The 18,462-nt window shown below is 34.2% G+C and overlaps 1 protein-coding gene across 2 annotated transcripts in view; it reads right to left on the reverse strand.

Annotated features, from left to right (window-relative positions):
• Window positions 1-17,533, reverse strand: part of LOC111052862 (serine protease filzig) — a 314,546-nt gene extending 297,013 nt beyond the window's left edge. For both annotated transcript variants that reach the window (XM_039443327.1, XM_039443328.1), the window contains exon 1: window positions 17,222-17,533. The gene's annotated coding sequence lies outside the window, so the exon portion shown is untranslated. The remainder of the gene's footprint in view (window positions 1-17,221) is intronic.
• Between the last annotated feature and the right edge of the window lie 929 nt (window positions 17,534-18,462).

Genomic DNA, 18,462 nt, shown 5'->3' on the forward strand with positions numbered 1-18,462 from the left:
CCTGTATAAATGTCTTCAATTATTACATCTTTCATTTCCATTAATGAGCTTCTTGGCAACAACTTACAATGTCAGGATGTCAGGCATACCTTCAAAACTGCTTCAATCCTGAATTAAATCATCAATCCGGAATCAAGAAAAATACATTTACCCGGAATCTTCAATCCGGAATTAATATCAAGAGTTCATAATAGACTTATCACTCATAAACTGTATATTGACAATGTTTCGACTATGTTACAACACAAAAAACACATGTAATTGCCAAAAAGCTCTTCTGCATTGAACAATAATAACTTAAATTATTAGATTGAAATGTGAAAAGTTATAGAACAAGTATTTCTTCAAGTATCTTAAGTATTTCATCTGTTTCAATAACATTCGAGGACGGTTCTCCTGGAATTGATTCAACTATTAATCTGTTTCTCCTCAAAGGAAGATGTTAATATTTCATTCCATTAAATTCCTTTATTGGCGAGTCTCTGATAAATTAATTTTCCTCGATTTCAATTAGGTTTCTTCTCTAGTGAGTGCAGCTGCAGCATCTCTTTCTTGTGGTTTTCCTGTCACCAGTCAAGCAGTGCCGTCATCTTTTCAACCTTCTGCTTTCACCCACATAAATTGTCTTCTGTGACTGGAAGGTCGAGATCATTCTCTTTTTCTTTCCTCTTTCTTCTCTCACTAGGTTACTCCTACTTCTCTTTGTTTGCAAAGTTTCAAGTGAAGAGAATGAACTCTTATTGAAATGCACTCTGTAATCGTGACAAAAATTCCACCTAATAATTGGAATACTGACATAATTTTTCTATTCTCCCGATCACAATATTGTTGGAGAAGTGATCATTCGATTTTAGAGTGTATACTCATAGATCTCTACAAGTATTTTTATTTTTCGTAAACACTATGTTTCATGTAGTACGGTTTTCTTAAGTACCATACGATAAAATACAATAGGTCGCAACGCGATTATGTAGCCTATAATATGATGTGTCTATTTGATGAATCATAACAGAGTCTTATTCGTGTTGTATCGCGAGCTAGATTAGCTTCTTCCTTAACGTTTGCATTATCAGCTGTCTCAAATGTATATCATGTTATATCGCTCAAGTAGGAACCGAGATGATCCTACAAATTTTGCAACACCCTAATCGCATCATACAAATGACAGCTGAATGGCAATTATAATGATATAAGAATTCATCTATCTCTATTCGTTTTTTATTATATGTGTCCAACTCTAATTTATATATTGTTTTTCAGGTTCTCATGCAGTAATCTAAATATATATTTACAAATTCCTTGCCCCACCTACTACCATAGATAAGGAAAGTATTGCTTTTAAAAAAAATTCAGGTACTCAATTTCTCCCTTTCAGGTAGACTAGCAGGAGGTCCTTGACAAAATGAAATTTGTAACTTCCTTCTCATGCATAAAGAAAAAAGCCGTTAATTCGAAAGACTTGGTCGAGATACTTTACCGTTTTGGAGCTAAACAGCTGTTTTGCAGAAGTTTTAAAAATCATAAAATTTCACATATTCCGTTCTTGATCTCAGAAAGAATACTAGCCAAAGATTAGGTGGTCTTTTCCTCAACATTGATGAAGGAAATATCACTTGTAGAGAAATCAGGATAGATCATTAGTACAATTTACTGTTCTGTAATTAAGTTGAGCCGGAGTTATTTGTAACATGGGAGATGACAGCTTTAAATTGGCAATGTGATACCATAGCATATAGTGAGATGCCTTTTAATCACTCATCATACATCAACCTAATAAACAGCAATTAGGCTGTGTTCTCATGTCAATTGCTGTCATAAAACTATATTTTGAAAACGTATCTTTGATCGAAGTGTGCCATGACATTGAAAACCACTTGAAGGATAAAAAGAGGAAGAAGAAGAGAACGATGTGGTGAGAATTAACTCACTTCCGCATGATAAGACAACCTAGGTTACAGTCTCCGACACATAAACTGGAGCCATCACCATCAACTAGGGATATAATCTTATTGGGCCCAACCCAAGCCTACATTAGAATTTCCTACACACGCTCAATTAATGCAACATTTAATTAAAATATAATCTTCTGGTTCAATTCGACCATTATATTTCTGATGATCAATCCGAACTACTCACTATATTTATTAATTAGTAGACAGTTATGCTTCGCTCGCCATTCGTCTAGCCTGGACTCCCGGCTGAATCATTTCGGAATAGGACCAGCAACCTCGCCTCGCTCACCTACATTTTTCAATTGAGCTTCCCTTCTTCAAAAAAGCTGTGATAAAGCAGAAAAACGCTGTACCTTCAGCTTTAATTTAAAGCTCTTTCAATGCAACAATAGTACATCTCAGACCAATCTTTTTACCAAATATGAACATTCTCTCTCTGTTAATTAGTTCTTGATAAATCTGACAAAACGCAGAAGAATGCTGAAAAGCGCTGAAAAGGCTGATTTTGTGCGTATCTCTGGCGTTATTTCAAAGGCCCTTCTGATACAACATTTCCACAAGTTAGCTGAACATCTTACATCTGCACTGAATTTTAACATTTCCTTATTTGAATAGACTTAAAACATTGTCAAAGATCCACTCTAATTGAATAAAAATTAATATTTTACAGGAGCCTATTTTACACGAAAGCATGTTCCTGTAAAATATTAATTTTTATTCAATTAAAGTGGATTTTTGACAACGTTTCAAGTCTATCCAATTGAGGAAAAGTTCCACAACATCAACATTCACGCTACAAACTTAATTAACATTTCCTGTTTATTTATTCTCAAAAAGGTTAAAAAACGCTTAGGAACAGTCGATTTTGGCATTATTACAGAGACTTTTGTACCAAATTTGAAATTATTCTGCTCATTTTTTGTTCTCGAAATTCTTAGATAATGCTACAAGACCGTCAATTTTGGGTGTGTCGTCGATGTCAATCCAAAGCCCTATCAATTAGTTACCTGAATTAGTTCTTGAGAAAGATCAGGAATGCATGGAAAACACAAAAACACGTCGATTTTTGGCGTATCTTTAGCGAAGTCAAAACCATTTCAATACAACAATTACACACCTTAGCTGAGCTTGTGTGTGGAATTTGAACACATGTCTTGTCAGTTAGTTTTTTGACTTTGTAGGTAGAAATCTCCCTTCATCTGACGTCGCATATTATATCAATGCTCCAAATTCATTAAGGGCACAGATTACTGTTATCAAGAATCGTAATATAAAATCAAATCAAATCAAGTTTTATTGTTCACATCATTGGAAATAGACTACAATGAAAATAGCAAAATACAAAATCAAATATTGAGAGAATATACAATCATGTATGATAAAAAATAATAATAATGTAAAAAATTACTGCTCACAAAGTGCTTCATGAAGCCCTTGTCCGTGAACAGGAGTTGAGATTTAATCAGGGAGCGATATAAGAGAAGAAAAAAACCTACACACACTCACACACACCCGCGCGCACACACACAGTCAATCACCATCATCAAATAATTTGATTGATTGATTGAAGCATTTCCTCTCTTTGAATATACTTATATTATTAATTTGTAGTTAAAACTGCGAAGAAATGGGAGGAAGAATCACCAGTATAATTATTGCATCAGCATAATTCATGACAAGCGAGGAAAAAAATAGAATAATAATAAAAGATGAGACATAACAGTGATTGAGGAAAACAATGTTTTTAGATCAAAGCTCAAAGCAAGGGTTGAACTTTACAGGATATAGAAGTAATAACTACTGTAAAAAGGCCATTCTATACTGGAATTCATATTCAATAATGGATTAGATATTAGCACCATGTGTTTGTCAGCTTACTACTTTGAATAAGTGTTCTACTTCTAATGGTGAATGAAGCCATAGCCAACTCTTCGTTTGTTTTAGAAATTTCTTGAGATTTTGTAGCTTACTGATGTCATCTGGAAGAATAGTGAAGAATTTAGGTCCAAGAAATAAAAAACATCTCTGGAAGGTAGTGCTGTTTGGTTTGTTGAGTCTGAGTAGCATCCTTGTAGTTTGCCTAGTTATCTGCTGATTTTGTTCAAGATTCCCCGTTTGATTCCTATCCCCACTCATTTTATAAAACAAAGATAATACTTTCAGTAAATTCATGTATCTGAGAAGAATAATTCCAAAAAAAGCTTGAATATTGGGAAAGTATACGCTCGTCTATCAGCACCAAACATTATTCTAACAATTGATTTTTGTAGCACTATAAGATTTTAAAAATGAGACATAAAGGTAGATGAATTCCGTATTCCACCCTACTATTAGAAAAAGAGAAATAAATCACACGAAGAATATTTACAGGGAAGAATTGACGCCAACCAAGTATAAAGTCCTTACCAAGTATGAGAGGTACCCTTTTACTTTATTTACATGCAAGTCCCAATTTAGACTTTGATCCAATATTAACCCAAGATATTTTATAGAGTTAGATTGTTCAATTACCTCACAGTCACAACTCACAGATCTGCAACCAACCTGATGATATCTGACAGGATCTAAAACTAAATGGTGATGATAGTAGAAGTTTATATAGGAAGTCTTGCTCGCATTTAGTGCTAGTTACAGTTGAACCAGCATCGCAAATGGAACAAATCCATCTGCATCATTAATTCATGCAGTTCTTCATTTTCAGCAGAATACGCTAGGGCTGTTCATCAGCAAAATATGTGATTGATCCAAAAAAATGTGTGGGAGAACAAATCATTTATGTAAACTGAAAATAATATAGGGCCCAAAACGGATTCTTGCGGTACGCCATATTCAACAGTTGTCAGCTCACTATCACAATAGAAATAGAAACGTATTGTTTTCGATTCATCAAGTATGATTTTAACCACATGTTGGTAACACCACGGACACCACCAGCATGTAGCTTATTCAACAGGATGCTGTGTTCAACAGTGTCAAAAGCTTTTCGGATGTCCGAAAATAGACCAGATGTTCTATTTTTATGTGGTTCAAGCCCTGTTCTGTGTTCAAGCCCTCCTGAAATCCAAATTGGTTTCTATTGAAATAGTTCACTTTATTGAAGAAAAGCTCATTAATCTTTTCTTGGAAAGTTTCTCTAGAATTTTTTAGAACACTGGAAGCAGTAAGATAGGTCTATAATTTGAGATTTCTCCATTCGATCCAATCTTAGATATAGGTATTACCTTAGCTATTTTTAGATTGGTTGAGAAGTGACCATTCAAAAAGCTAGCATTGAAAATGTGACACAGAAAAGGAACAATAACATAAGCTATAGATTTTATTAAACTGGAGGAAATATTATCAGGACCTGGAGATTTTCCATGTTTCAATTTATTCATTTCAGTTGGAAGTTCTTGATAGCTGATAGGATGTAAGGAAAAAGAATTTTGGATAAGTCACTTTTAAATTTTCTATCATAATTTCCTCTCATGAATTCATCTTGGTCATGTTTGGAAGAAACTATTTCATCAGATATATTTATGAAATATTCATTGAATTTGTTAGCTAAAACGTTTCCATCTGTTAATAGATTATCTCCACAATGCAGATAGATCAACCTACGTTTGGAATCTGATTTACTGCAATAATTAATTATAATTTCCCATTGTTTTCTTATAGAAAAGGTATTGAAGTTGAAGTAAAATTTAATCTGTTGATCTTTTATTAATTTATTGATGTTATTTATTGCAGCCAAGTAGTTAAATTTTAATCTCTCATTCTGGGGAGATTTCCTATGCGCTTTATAGAGTTTATCTCTGTGCGCATCTGTCATCCACGGCTTCAGACGCTCAACATTTTTGACAAGCCTCTGGCGTGAACGAGTGCACAGCTTTATATAGGCCTGCAGACTTACCCATGAAAACAGAAAACTTATCATCTAAAACTGATGTAAAACTTATGGTTGTCGCAACCATATAAGTCAGACCAATTATGCTCCATCAACAAGTCCGTCAATTTTTTGACGTCGATGTCTGATTGATTTTTTGACTGATATCTTTTACTATGAGAGTAGCATTACCGGTCCGATCTTCAGGCACAGACAATGAAGCCGATATAGCTCTATGATCAGTAATCAGCGATTCAATGACTGCACTCTGAATTATTTTCTTGTTAAACATGAATTCATAATAGATGTGATCAATGCAAGTTGAGCTAAGATTTGTTACACGATAATTTACATCTATCAGTGATTGGTAGCCATTGAAATGCATAATATCTATGTAATCAAAAGATCCAGCACTACTTGAATCATTTATATAAATGTTAATGTCTCCAAGAATTATTGAGTCACCTTCATATCCTGGATTTTCCAGATAATGGCTCAAACTATTCAGGAAAACATCTAATCCAACAGAGTGCCATCTGTACAAACTTAATAATCTAAATTTGAAGTTTGATTTTTTTAGAGTAAGTAAAATAGAATCGGCTCCATCAATCCGTGATTCATCTCGTGAACAAACAAAACCTCTGCTAGACGAAACAAATATCATGATACCTGATGCTCTCTACTTATATCACCTCCAGTAATTATCTTATCCATCAAAAATACAAGGGTTTGTATCATTTTTCGGTTGGAACCATGTTTCTGAACAATTATATCAGGCTTCACTTTCAGTTTATGTACAGTAAAAAGGAATAAAAATTTCTGTTCAGACTACGAATATTTTGATGCAAAATTATAATACTATCACCGTTAATCAACCGAAAACACGACTTAATCCTGGTGATATCCTCCACTAATTCACAAGCATCAATCATTTAGAATATTATTTTCAATCAATATATTATGGAGAAGGTAATGCTCGATACTAAAATGTGATACGGAATCAATTATTATGACACACACTCGCACAACATTCATACAAAGAAAAATAAAAAAATGTGAGAAAGAGAATTGTTCGAGTACTCATAGATTAAAGAATCATTTCGTAATAAACAGAAAGAGAGATATTTTCATATGTCTTTCATATTGTTTTCAGAAAAAGGAAGCAGTACTGACATGCCAGCCTACCGAAGTTGAATGGTAGCTACATAACATAAGATAGCCTACCTACTGTAGTTCATACTCAGATGTTTTACAAACGTTAGCATAATTAAAAATAAACATGTCTGGATAAAGTAAATTAAGAAGCAGACTTTAGTTTATAATGTGTTAATAGAGCAGGCTCTAGCTTATATAACTTATTCTATTTATGTTTCAAAATCCTAGTTCATTTGATAGAATAATAATTTCTGAGAAGACAAACATTTACTTTATATTTTCTGAAAGATTAAATGAATTTTCAGGTAGAGATAATCCTGAAGCCGTATACGACTATTGAGAGTGGAATGATAACTATCTAAAAGTAAGCAATTAACGTTTTTGGCAACTCGTGGGCATCTATGTCATCGAATTTAGAATTGCCTTTAACTGATTATAAAAGTAATACCACAATTTTTATCAACAATAGTAGAGGCTCAAAGTGATTAGGATTCAAACGACATATTAATATTGTAAATAATAAGACAAGACTAATGAAATGTGATTATGAATACAGTATTTATATCAATTGTTTGTACAATGAAAGGACAATTTTTGTAACTTTTTTAGAAATTTCAAAGTATTCTAATTTTTCAATTTGATAATACGCAAATTGCACTTTTCTAACCCCACAATGATAGCTAGGTTTTTCAAGTTTCATAGTATTCACTAAAGTGCGAGATAAATTACTTTTAACACGGCTCTTTCTCGAAGACGGAGAGGTCCGATGCTCTATCCTCCACTAATCACTCCCACTACCTTGCAGCATTCTCCTTCTTTTGTGTCTGAGTGAGAGAGCTTTGTAACGCAATGCGGCAACATTCCCCTCCATCTATTGCTGGCAATGATCCAAGTAGTGTACTGGTCAGCAGGTATATTGGTTTGTGTATGTTACAGAGATGTTTTCATCACAAGAACATGAAGCAAAATGACACGGCGCATCCAATTGTGCACAGGATGTCCGTCTGTGTCTATGCTACAAACTGTGGAGGGAGAAATGGGTTTCTCCTCTTCATGTTAAAAGTAATTTATCTCGCACTTTAGAATTCTTCACTATAATAAATAAATGAAAGATAATTGAATAACATTTTGCTAAATACTCTCCATTTACATAGTAATATAACCACAAATTGCATTATTCTGGATGTGGTTTGTAATGCACAGTCTGGAAGAAATTTGAATGCATATGGGAATCAGTTAATGTAATGCAGTTTGTTGAAATTTAATGCATATTCTGGATGTTATTATACTATGGTAAGTACAAAGTATCAATAATTAATCATGAAACATTGCGAATAATTTGAAAGTATACATCACTTTTGTACAATGAACAGTTAGTTCACAAGTAAAAGTAGAATAAAATATTGTTCAGAATAGGTATATTATTCAAGGTATAATATACTTTTATAAAGTATAAAGATGGTAACGATTGTTGCGAAGAAGCAATTGAGTGAGAGTTGACGGGATTATGTCCCAGCATCTTTGATAGCACCATAAAATTTCTGTCTTACTATAGCAGCGATGTGTTGTGGGGCCATAAAGCAGTTTATGTGTGAATAGTACACACTATAAAGGACTAGTAGTTCTTTACAAGGCGAGGTCTGTTCGAAAGTGTTATAGAAAGGAGACTAAATACTGATGTGAGTGTCTGCGCTCAGTCTTCATGTGAATGATTATCTCACCCACAGCCTAGAGCATTTCTTGTCCTCCCCCTCAGTAGGTCACTTCTTCAATATGAGTATCTTCGAAGCGGAGAAAGTTTGATTAGCACCAAACGAGTTCAGCAATTCAGAACGTGCCACACAAAAATGATATTGTCAGAATTACATGAGTAGCCGTAATGTGGAACAGTCAGTCTGCAACGTTTAGAATGAGGGTATTTTCACGCTTTGTGCTATAGTAGACACTACAGTACCTGAGGATGATGCCTAAATGAAATTTATCTTTGTCAATCGTCATTTAACTGCTCCATTCTACATTTCTCTTGCTGATATCATCTCTACACTTTGATTTGATCATCAGACTCCATCATTTAGTTGCTCTAGATTGCTCTAAAAATTCGCAACAAATTAACTTTCATCCTAATAATAAATCATACCAAAGAGATGTGAAAAACTGTGTCATAGCTGTAAAAGAAAAAGCGAACAATTTATACATTCACAACACTCCAATTTTCAACCTGGTTGAAGTTCATCTCATGCTGCAGAACACAATAAATGGATTAATGACAGTGGACTTTATTAAACAATATTAGCTTAGTGGAGTTTGAAGCTGTATTAATTGTTTGGTCTATGAAGAATGAGTTAGTTGATAGAATTGGAACGATACAAGCGAATTCATGATGATGAGAAATATTATAAGGGATAAAAGCTCCTCGAACTTCAAGAGGCATTTAATCCAATAATTCCAAATCAAAGCTCACAAACAGAATATAACTGTATTGCCTTGGTGAGAATTAGAAGAAATATTCCAAGTTCAATTCACTCACGAATAAAATCAGCTACTAAACAGTAATTACATAATGCAATCAATGAGTGCAATCGATAATTTCATTTTCTACTGGTTGAAATCTGACTCTTATGATCACGCACCTTGGAACACGAATTTTTCAAAGTTCTCCAACACTCAATGCTGAAAACGCATCCATATTATTGAAAAATTTCGATAGTACTACTTTTTAGTGGGCTGCAGCAGTGCCTATTGAAACAATATATATTAATTTCCAAATTTGATATATAAGTTCAGCTAGGGTCTAGACATTTTGTCTTGAGAGGACTTGAAAATTACGCCGAGGATACCCCCAAGATGGGTGTTTCACATCGTTTTCGTAGCGTATATTCAGATTTTTCAAGATCAAATTGAGAGAAAATGTTCAAATTTAGTATTAAGAGTGCTTGAAATATCGCCAAAGCTACTTCCTAAATAGGTATTTTTCATTTTTCCGAGACAAATGAACAGGAGACGTTCAGATCACAGAAAACGAGGTTCAGCTGGAGTCTTATGTAGAAATTATATAGAGAGAGCGTCAAGATTCTGCAAAAGAGTTTTGAGGCATGACTGAAAATGAAAGTTTGAAATAGGCCTACACAAGTTTGTGTAATGGTGGTGCTTTTTTTAAGTAGCTCCACTCATGTCCATCTATAATATAGTCCATATAATGTTAAATTTCCATATCATTTCCATGTTAATGTTCATTTTGTTTTTCAATGCTTTCTTCTGGATTTCTCAAGTAGATTGGAACTTGCGAGGGTGTAATGAGTTTTCTTCAAGTTTGTAGCTTATGTGTTCCATAGAATTAGACAAGAGAATAAAATAATCCTCATAAGTGTAGGAAATCCCTTTCGCTTCCATTGTATTCTTGTGGGCTGTAGAAGAGGGAGCTCTAAATGCCTCTTCTTCGCCCACATCACTTTCAATGTTATAATGTGACAATTTTGTTATTGTGTACTTCTTAATATAACGACGTTTTGTATTTTGATGCATTGTTTGGCTGTCAATTAATTGTACAGATGTTTTGATGGATACATGATTTGTTTGCCAAAAGTACAAGACGAACCACGAACTATAATAAGGCGTAGTTCTGATACAGATCAGTAACCAGTCAACCCCAGGTTCAAGACGTTCCATTCTGCAGGAATGTATTGATGAACAATGACACAAGTGTCATTGTTGATGAACAATGAGACAAATGTCCCAAAATTCATTCAAGTGGACTGTAATTCGTATTATAGGAGTTGCCCACAAAAACGTTCTTTGCATATATGCTTTACCATACCATAACTATGGAATACCTATATAATAGCGAATAATTGAAGGAATACCTAAAATTTTTTAGAAAAATGTATTTTTTTCCAATAAATTCAATGTATTTATTGTTAATATCTCTATCTTTGGTAGAGAGTTACTGGGAAGGATATTTTTAATATTCTTTCCAAAGAATGGACATTGATATGTCCAAATCTCCGCCAATTTATGTAGATGCATTACAATTATTATCTTGTATAGTTATTCCAAATTGTTTTTTCTTTCATATCATATACAGATCAATAATCATTTTCTCAGTTTATGTTATGTAAATTCATCTAAAACTTTGCTGTATTGTAAGCTATTGTATAAGTGTATAAGCCAGTATATATTGTAATTGTGATCTACATAAATAAAGTACTCAATCAATATTGAAAATATGATAAATCGCCTCCATCACTTTCTAGTAAAATGCCTATTGTAAGTGTATGCGAAATTTCAAAGCTCTATCTTCAACAGGAGTCTCAAAAAAGGAACATTTGTATGGAAAATATTGTTTTTTCAAGAATCGCATGCAAAGTTCAAGTTGTCATCTTCTAACATTCAGAATGAGTCCACCTTGATTACACTGTTTGCAGCACACTCTGTTTCTGAGAGCATCATTATGTGGACTTCTGATATGTCCAAATCTCCGCCAATTTATGTAGATGCATTACAATAAAATGCATTCAAATCTACTATCTCATTACTGTACCAAACTCACGTGTGTATATTACAGAAGAACTTACAGGCTGTGCATCTGGAGATGTGTGTATTTTTAGATGAACCTTCAGCTTCAGCAACACATTCAACTTTTGGAATGTTCTTTGATCTATTGGTCTTTTTCCACACTCTGTTGGATCACGACATTATTGAAACTGTCTATCAGATTAATGTTAGATTAAACAACCAAACAAACCGAACAAAACCACAAAGCCTATATAAAACTTAACCTATAACACACAACTAACCTCTACATCTCCATTTATGACTGGAAATCTCTGTAAATCAACATAAGCGAACCGAGTCCATACCTTGTGGGACCCTTTCCACAGCGTTGAAATAGCCAATTCAGGATTCAATCTTAACAGTCCAGGATGATATCAACAGACAAAAATTCTACTCGATTAGGAAAATGTCACTCATTTCAGTTTTCATCTAATGTGTTAGTTGAAAAACATTCATTTTCAATTTTATATATTTCAATTCATTTGATAATAATTATATGCAATGAGTGTAAAGTAGCTCTCTTTCTCTCCCTTCCATTACATGGTTGCAATCTGTTCATATAAATATAATCTTTTATTACTGTTAGAAGGAGAATAATACTGTCATAATTATTATATCTGATATTATATCTAATGTCCATACTCCCTAATAAACTTTATTTTCTATTTCATAACTTCTAGCAACAAACTCTTTTTAGATTGCTTCCAATATTGATGTTTCTGCTAAGCGCTATTTCTTTCTACTGAAGCTACGATTTTTACTTGGATGATTAAATCAGGTTACCTGGATGCATTGAGGAGAGTGAAAATATGACGGAGCGTGACCTGGTTGTTTTAAATGGAGGAACAAATGATATGAACAATTTTAATTCGAAAGAAGTACTTAATTCAATAAGAAAACTTCTTCCAAACTTGACGCATGTGAATGTTATAACTACGAATATTCCTAAAAAATATGACTTACCGTTCAGCTCCAATATTCAATACCAGATTGAGAGGACTAACATCGAAATTGCTAAAGTTTGTAGACGTTTCAAAAATGTCAAGCTGCTGGATGTGAATGGCCTGGGAAGGCGATTCCATACACCGCATCGACTTCACCTCAACTTGATAGGAAAGCGCTTCATCTCGGACTTCATTGGAAAATGGGTCGTGGAGACAGACAGAGAACTTGGACCTCCAATTGCAGTTGATAATAGTGGATGTGAGGCTGAGGACGAAATCTTGTTATAGCAACGTAACGACCTTTTTTAGAAAGCGCTCAGCCTATAGAAGATGCTCATATCCAGCTCATATTAACGTGGAAAAACAAAGTACCACACATGTGGTACAACGAAATCCTTTTTCAGCCAACTCTAGTGCTGCTCTTCCAGTGAATCATGGTGTCAAAATTAACTTATTTCTGTGGAATTGTCAGGGTATGTGCAATAAGTTTGAACTAATTGAAACCCAGGCTCAAGAAAATAATTTTGACATAATTTGTCTCACTGAGCACTGGCTGCTAAACGAGGAACTTGAACTCATAAAATTTCATGACTGTACACTAAGTAGCTGCTATTGTAGGCCGACGATGAACCGCGGAGGTTCGGCTATTTTCATTAATAATAAGTTGTCCTGGGGATTAGCCTCCAGAATTTGTAATTTATCTGTAATATTGATTTATGCAGACTTTAAAGTAAACTTTAACACGATAATCAGAATCCATTAACTACCGATTTTATGAATTTGCTTGCTTGGTATGGTATGCATACCATGATTGTCAATGAAATTACTAGGCCTAATAATAATGGTAACTCCGGCACTTGCATTGACAATGTCATCACATCAATTCACCCCTCCAGATGGAATGCAGCAGTCTTACCGCAGACCGCCTCTGACCATCACGCAGTGACTGCTTCAATTAATCTAGACACAGTCTTGAAACGTGAACAAAGCTCACGACAAATTACTATGAGAGTTATTAATTATGAAGATGTTGGTCAGTTTAATGATCTCATGCAATCCATTGATTGGCGAAATGTGTATAGCTGTGATAATCCTAATGATAAGTTTTCTTCATTTTTTTATGTTTTTTTCATGGCTGCAATACCAAATAGCTTGAATACTGTCTCCCACTAGTTAAATAAAGTGAAAAAAGAGGTCCATCTTTCTCATTCCTTCATGTAGACCTAGCCGTGGAAGAAGTGTTCCTAGCATTGAACTCTCTAAGTAATAGTAGCTGTTTGGATATTTTTCATTTGAATTCCTTCATATGTGAAGCCAGTAGTAAGCATATTTGTGAAGTTCTTTGTCATATCTTTAATCATTGTATCGACTCCAGTACCTTTCCTGATATGCTTAAGCTGTCTAAAGTTGTGCCAATTTTTAAAAAAGGTCACCTCAACCTATGTAGCAACTATAGGCCAATATCTATAGTACCAATTTCTTCCAAAGTTTTTGAATTTTTAATAGCTCAGCAGATGGTTGATTCCATTGAAAAAAATAACTTGCTTTCTTGCAGGCAGTTTGGCTTCAGGAGAAACCACACTACATGTGAGGCAGTTATATCTTTCATCCAGAAAATATTAAATGGTATGAAAGGTAAAAATTATGTGGACGCAAGACTATTTGATGAGTCAAGAGCGTTTGACACTGTCTCTCATGAACTTAACTTCCTTAACTTAAAAGTTTTGGTTTAATTGTAGATCTTTAGCACTTATAAAGTCATATTTAATGGACAGATTTCAGGCACTCTATTTTAATGAAAACGTGTCTGGTTACAAGCCTTTTATTAATGGAGTGCCCCAAGGCTCAATTCTAGGACCATTACTGTTCATTATCTACCTGAATGATCTGCCAGGCTATATTGAGGATGAGAGCACAACTTGTTATATATATGCAAATGATGTGTGCCTGAATATTGTAACCAATCTCAGCAGAAGAGAAACCTTACTAAATGAAAAAAAACGAATAAGTCTGATTGGTGTAATGCTAATAAACTCTCTCTGAATTTGAACAAAACGAAAAACTTATCTGTATCCAATAATAACTTGAATTCAGGGCATTCTGTCAAATTTCTAGACATCAATATACAGAAAAATATGAAATGGAAGTGTCATATTGACTGCACTATCCTCAAGGTTACAAGAGGTGTTGAGAAGATTAAAGGAAATAGTGTCTCAAAAGATTTTAGTAAATGTCTACTATAGTTATGTGCATTCACATATTTTGTATAGAGCTATATTATGGGCGAATTGTAGTGATTCCCATTCACTTTTTTCTTGCAAAAAAAGCAATAAGAACCATGTGTTATGTTCCTCCCCTTACGCACTGCAAACCGCTATTTGTTAAATTGAGAATTATGTGTTTGCCGTGTATTTTTATTTTTCAATGTTTATTATTATTTGTAAAGACTAACTTGCTCTCATTCTCTAGTCATTTTGATGTTCATTCGCACAACACAAGAAATAGGTTGGACCTTTGAAACGAATATTGTCGGTACAAATCTAGTCATATTAGTTTTAGGGCTTGTGCAATTAGGTTTTATTTTTCATATCAGTAACCGTTACATATAAGAGGCTTACTAGTGAGTGAATATGAACTTAAAATTAAGGATTTTCTCATAAGAAACTGGTTTTAAACCAATGATGAATATTTTGCCTTCAATATGGAGAATTTTTAAGACGTTGATGTGATGATTTCTTGTTATTTTTACGTTGTATGATTATATATGTAATGATTCATGTAATTTTCTCATGACTTGGCCTATACAAATTGTAATTTGTCTTTGGCAATAAATGTATTTTGATTTTTGAAAGGATAATGTGTCAAGTGAGACCAATCATTGGAACGTGAAATCACATGGACATTTTTAAAAGCCAGACTCAAAGTTAGAGTAGGCTTGAATTGTAATTTTGAAAATCAAATAGTGGTTGAGAAAATTTACATTGTTTTTATTGATCTATAAAAAGATTCAAACTATGTCTGTTTTCGTTGATAATTATGTGTTTGCCGTGAATCATGAAGCCCTGATTGAACTTTAGTAAGTGGCTTAAAAGCACTGAAGATGGATAGTAGTGAGTGAATATCAAGGGAAGCAAGTCAATGTCTGAATGTCAGGAGCATTGACTCAACTCGAAGTCAAGTCTGTATAGATCAGCTGTTGAAACCACAATGGAGCGCGCTTGATAGGCTGATGAGGTGTTGTTTGAACAACAGTGAATTCTGTAGATTATTTTGCTCTCATATGAACGACTTCAGACTATTGCTATTAGCTATTCTTGAACTACCTTATGAACTATTATGGAACTATAAAGCACTCAGCTACTTGGAGTAAATATTCTGAATACTTAAACTGAATCTCTTTCAAGGATGATTGCTTGATTGGGCTCCTATATTGATCCTGGCAATGATAGTGAAATTTCGATGTTTTTTTATAGCAAACGAAGTGTATGTCTGGAAAGGCACTATTAGACGTGGGTGATTTTGAAATTTGATATATCATTCAAACATTTTAAATTATGAAGAAACCTTCCAATATTGCCACAGGTTCTCGGATTTCCAGCTCCTTGTGAGAATTATGACATTACTGCAAGACCCATCTCATTCGAAGACACATTATTTATTAATTTAGGAACAAAAACAACGCTATCCTGCACTGGAAAACACAAATAGAAAACAATGAGTTTCATATGATTCATAGAGAGTTTATCCTTGTGTTATACTACAAAATTTTATAGTTTTCTTTTCAAGTATAGTCTTTTACCATATTAGAGAATATTATGTGGGGAATAAATAATAATCAATTTATCTGTAGAGATGGTGTCATTCCATACAACTAGAACAGGTTCAACCAACACTCTAGTTCACAAGTCAAATGATTGTGAAAGAGAGGTATTGATTACTGTTCTACCACAAAGGAGTTTTTCAATTTCGAGATGAGGAAAAGATAAAAATGCTTTGAATACTCTTGAATCATATTTTTGTTGCATCAAAGCGAATCGAAACAGAATAAATATTAAGAAATTTATGAAAATTCATGTTGTATAAAATTTTACATTTTGTATGAATTTTGTCTGTCAATTTTAGAATATTACTCCAGTGTCCAGTCAAAAATTGATGGAATTGATCACAAGAATCTGTCTGCAACGATGAATTAATAGAAAATATCTATTCCACGTACATATTTTAATTGAATTGAATAATTATTAAAATGTTTTTGAATCAAATATTCTGATAGGCAAGACAAGTATTCCCATCAGGCAGGCGTTTGACAAGGCGCCAGCAAAAACTGTCCGTCTATGACGTTAAACACATATTATCCAAGCTATCTCTTGTTGAATGTTTTATCCTGTTAATATTAGTATTTCATTAAGTTTTCTGTTTTTCTATTTCCTATTCCAGTACCTGGTCATATCAATTTGTAAGTTATGTGTCACTCCACTTCACCAGTGTGAATTTTATAAAATATGTCTTGATCAATCGTTTTTTTTCACGATATAAATGAACCTATTTATTGTTTTCATGGATTTACACTATTGAAAATACTTCTGTAAGTTCAACTCATATTTTCTTTAAAGGGAGAATATTTCTCATTTGTTGTTAAACCACCTGTTGCTAATTTTTCGTGCGAACAAAAGATAATTTCTTAGTATAAATATAACGATGTACCTCAAATTCACTTAAAATAAGTATTGCATATTATGATAATATGTACTAACCAGACAGCAGATGCAGTTGTGTTCTTGTTATTCCTGGTGAAGTGTTCACGCACGTAAAGTACAATCAACGAGTGTAAAATCACAAGCACTAAGTGTCCGCTGCACAGTGTCAAACACAAAGTGTCAGAGCAAGGAGTGTCAGAGCCGCTGGTCGTCTGCAGTGGCCAAAGGCGGGTGGAATTTTATCGCACGGCAGACGACAAGAAGCCCCCGGGTGTGAGAGACAAACAAGAATGTTGCGATGATCTCTGAGCTAAGCTAAGCTGTGAAGCCGGCAACTGTAAAAGACTGACTGACTGACTAGAGGACTAGAGACTGCAAGTGGCCTACTGACTCACAGAGCCACAACGCACAACATAACGGTACACCTACAGCCGATTTCACTCAGCCACCATCATCATCATGGTCATCATCACCTGCAGTGGCACTGGCGAATCGCCCCGTGGTGCCGTGGTGCCCTACCCGGTGCCCATGACCCGGTCAACACCCCACCACACACCACACTCATCATACCATTAAACAATTGGCTTAGTCGTGCAGACTTTGCCTATCATTAAAACTAGTGGAAATAGAAGGATCGAATGGTATAGAACAATGATCGCCAAACTTATGAGCCTGGTGAGCTAGAATAGCATTTATAAATCTTCTAGTGAGCTACCAAGTAGTATTGGACTGAAGAAGTACGGTACCGTATGCAAAATGAAATGTCACACCTTTATCGCCTATAAAGATACATTTCTAGTGTTGAAATCTACTCATCTCATAGCAAAAAGTATAAAAAAAGTTGATATGTACATTTCAATGAGAGCTGTGTAACTCTTTTTCGTCATCAAGTATTTTCTTGATGTTTGGAGAGTACGTTGTAGCCTCCATTCTGATACATTTGTCCAAATGTTCATCAGTCAGTCTGAGTCTGTTCCTGTATCGATTTTTTATGATTTTTTTCGAAAAAGATGTTTCACACAAGTAGGTAGAGCTGAACATAGCTTTCAACGTCAATGCAACTTGAACAATATTTGGATATTTTTCTTTGGGGGCTTGAGGCGAAATATTTCCAGTTGTAGAAAGTGATCGTTTTGAAAAACCCCACAAATTCCATTTCAACTGAAGCCTGATCTTCACCAAAATGTATTACAACACAAGCTGCAAAGTCTTCTGCATCGATCTCTACAGAAGGAGAGTTGATGAATTGCACCATATTAGATATGCTTTTAAAACCTTGAAATCGTTGATCAAACTTT

This window comes from Nilaparvata lugens, chromosome X (assembly GCF_014356525.2).
Source record: "Nilaparvata lugens isolate BPH chromosome X, ASM1435652v1, whole genome shotgun sequence".
Taxonomy (NCBI): domain Eukaryota; kingdom Metazoa; phylum Arthropoda; class Insecta; order Hemiptera; family Delphacidae; genus Nilaparvata; species Nilaparvata lugens.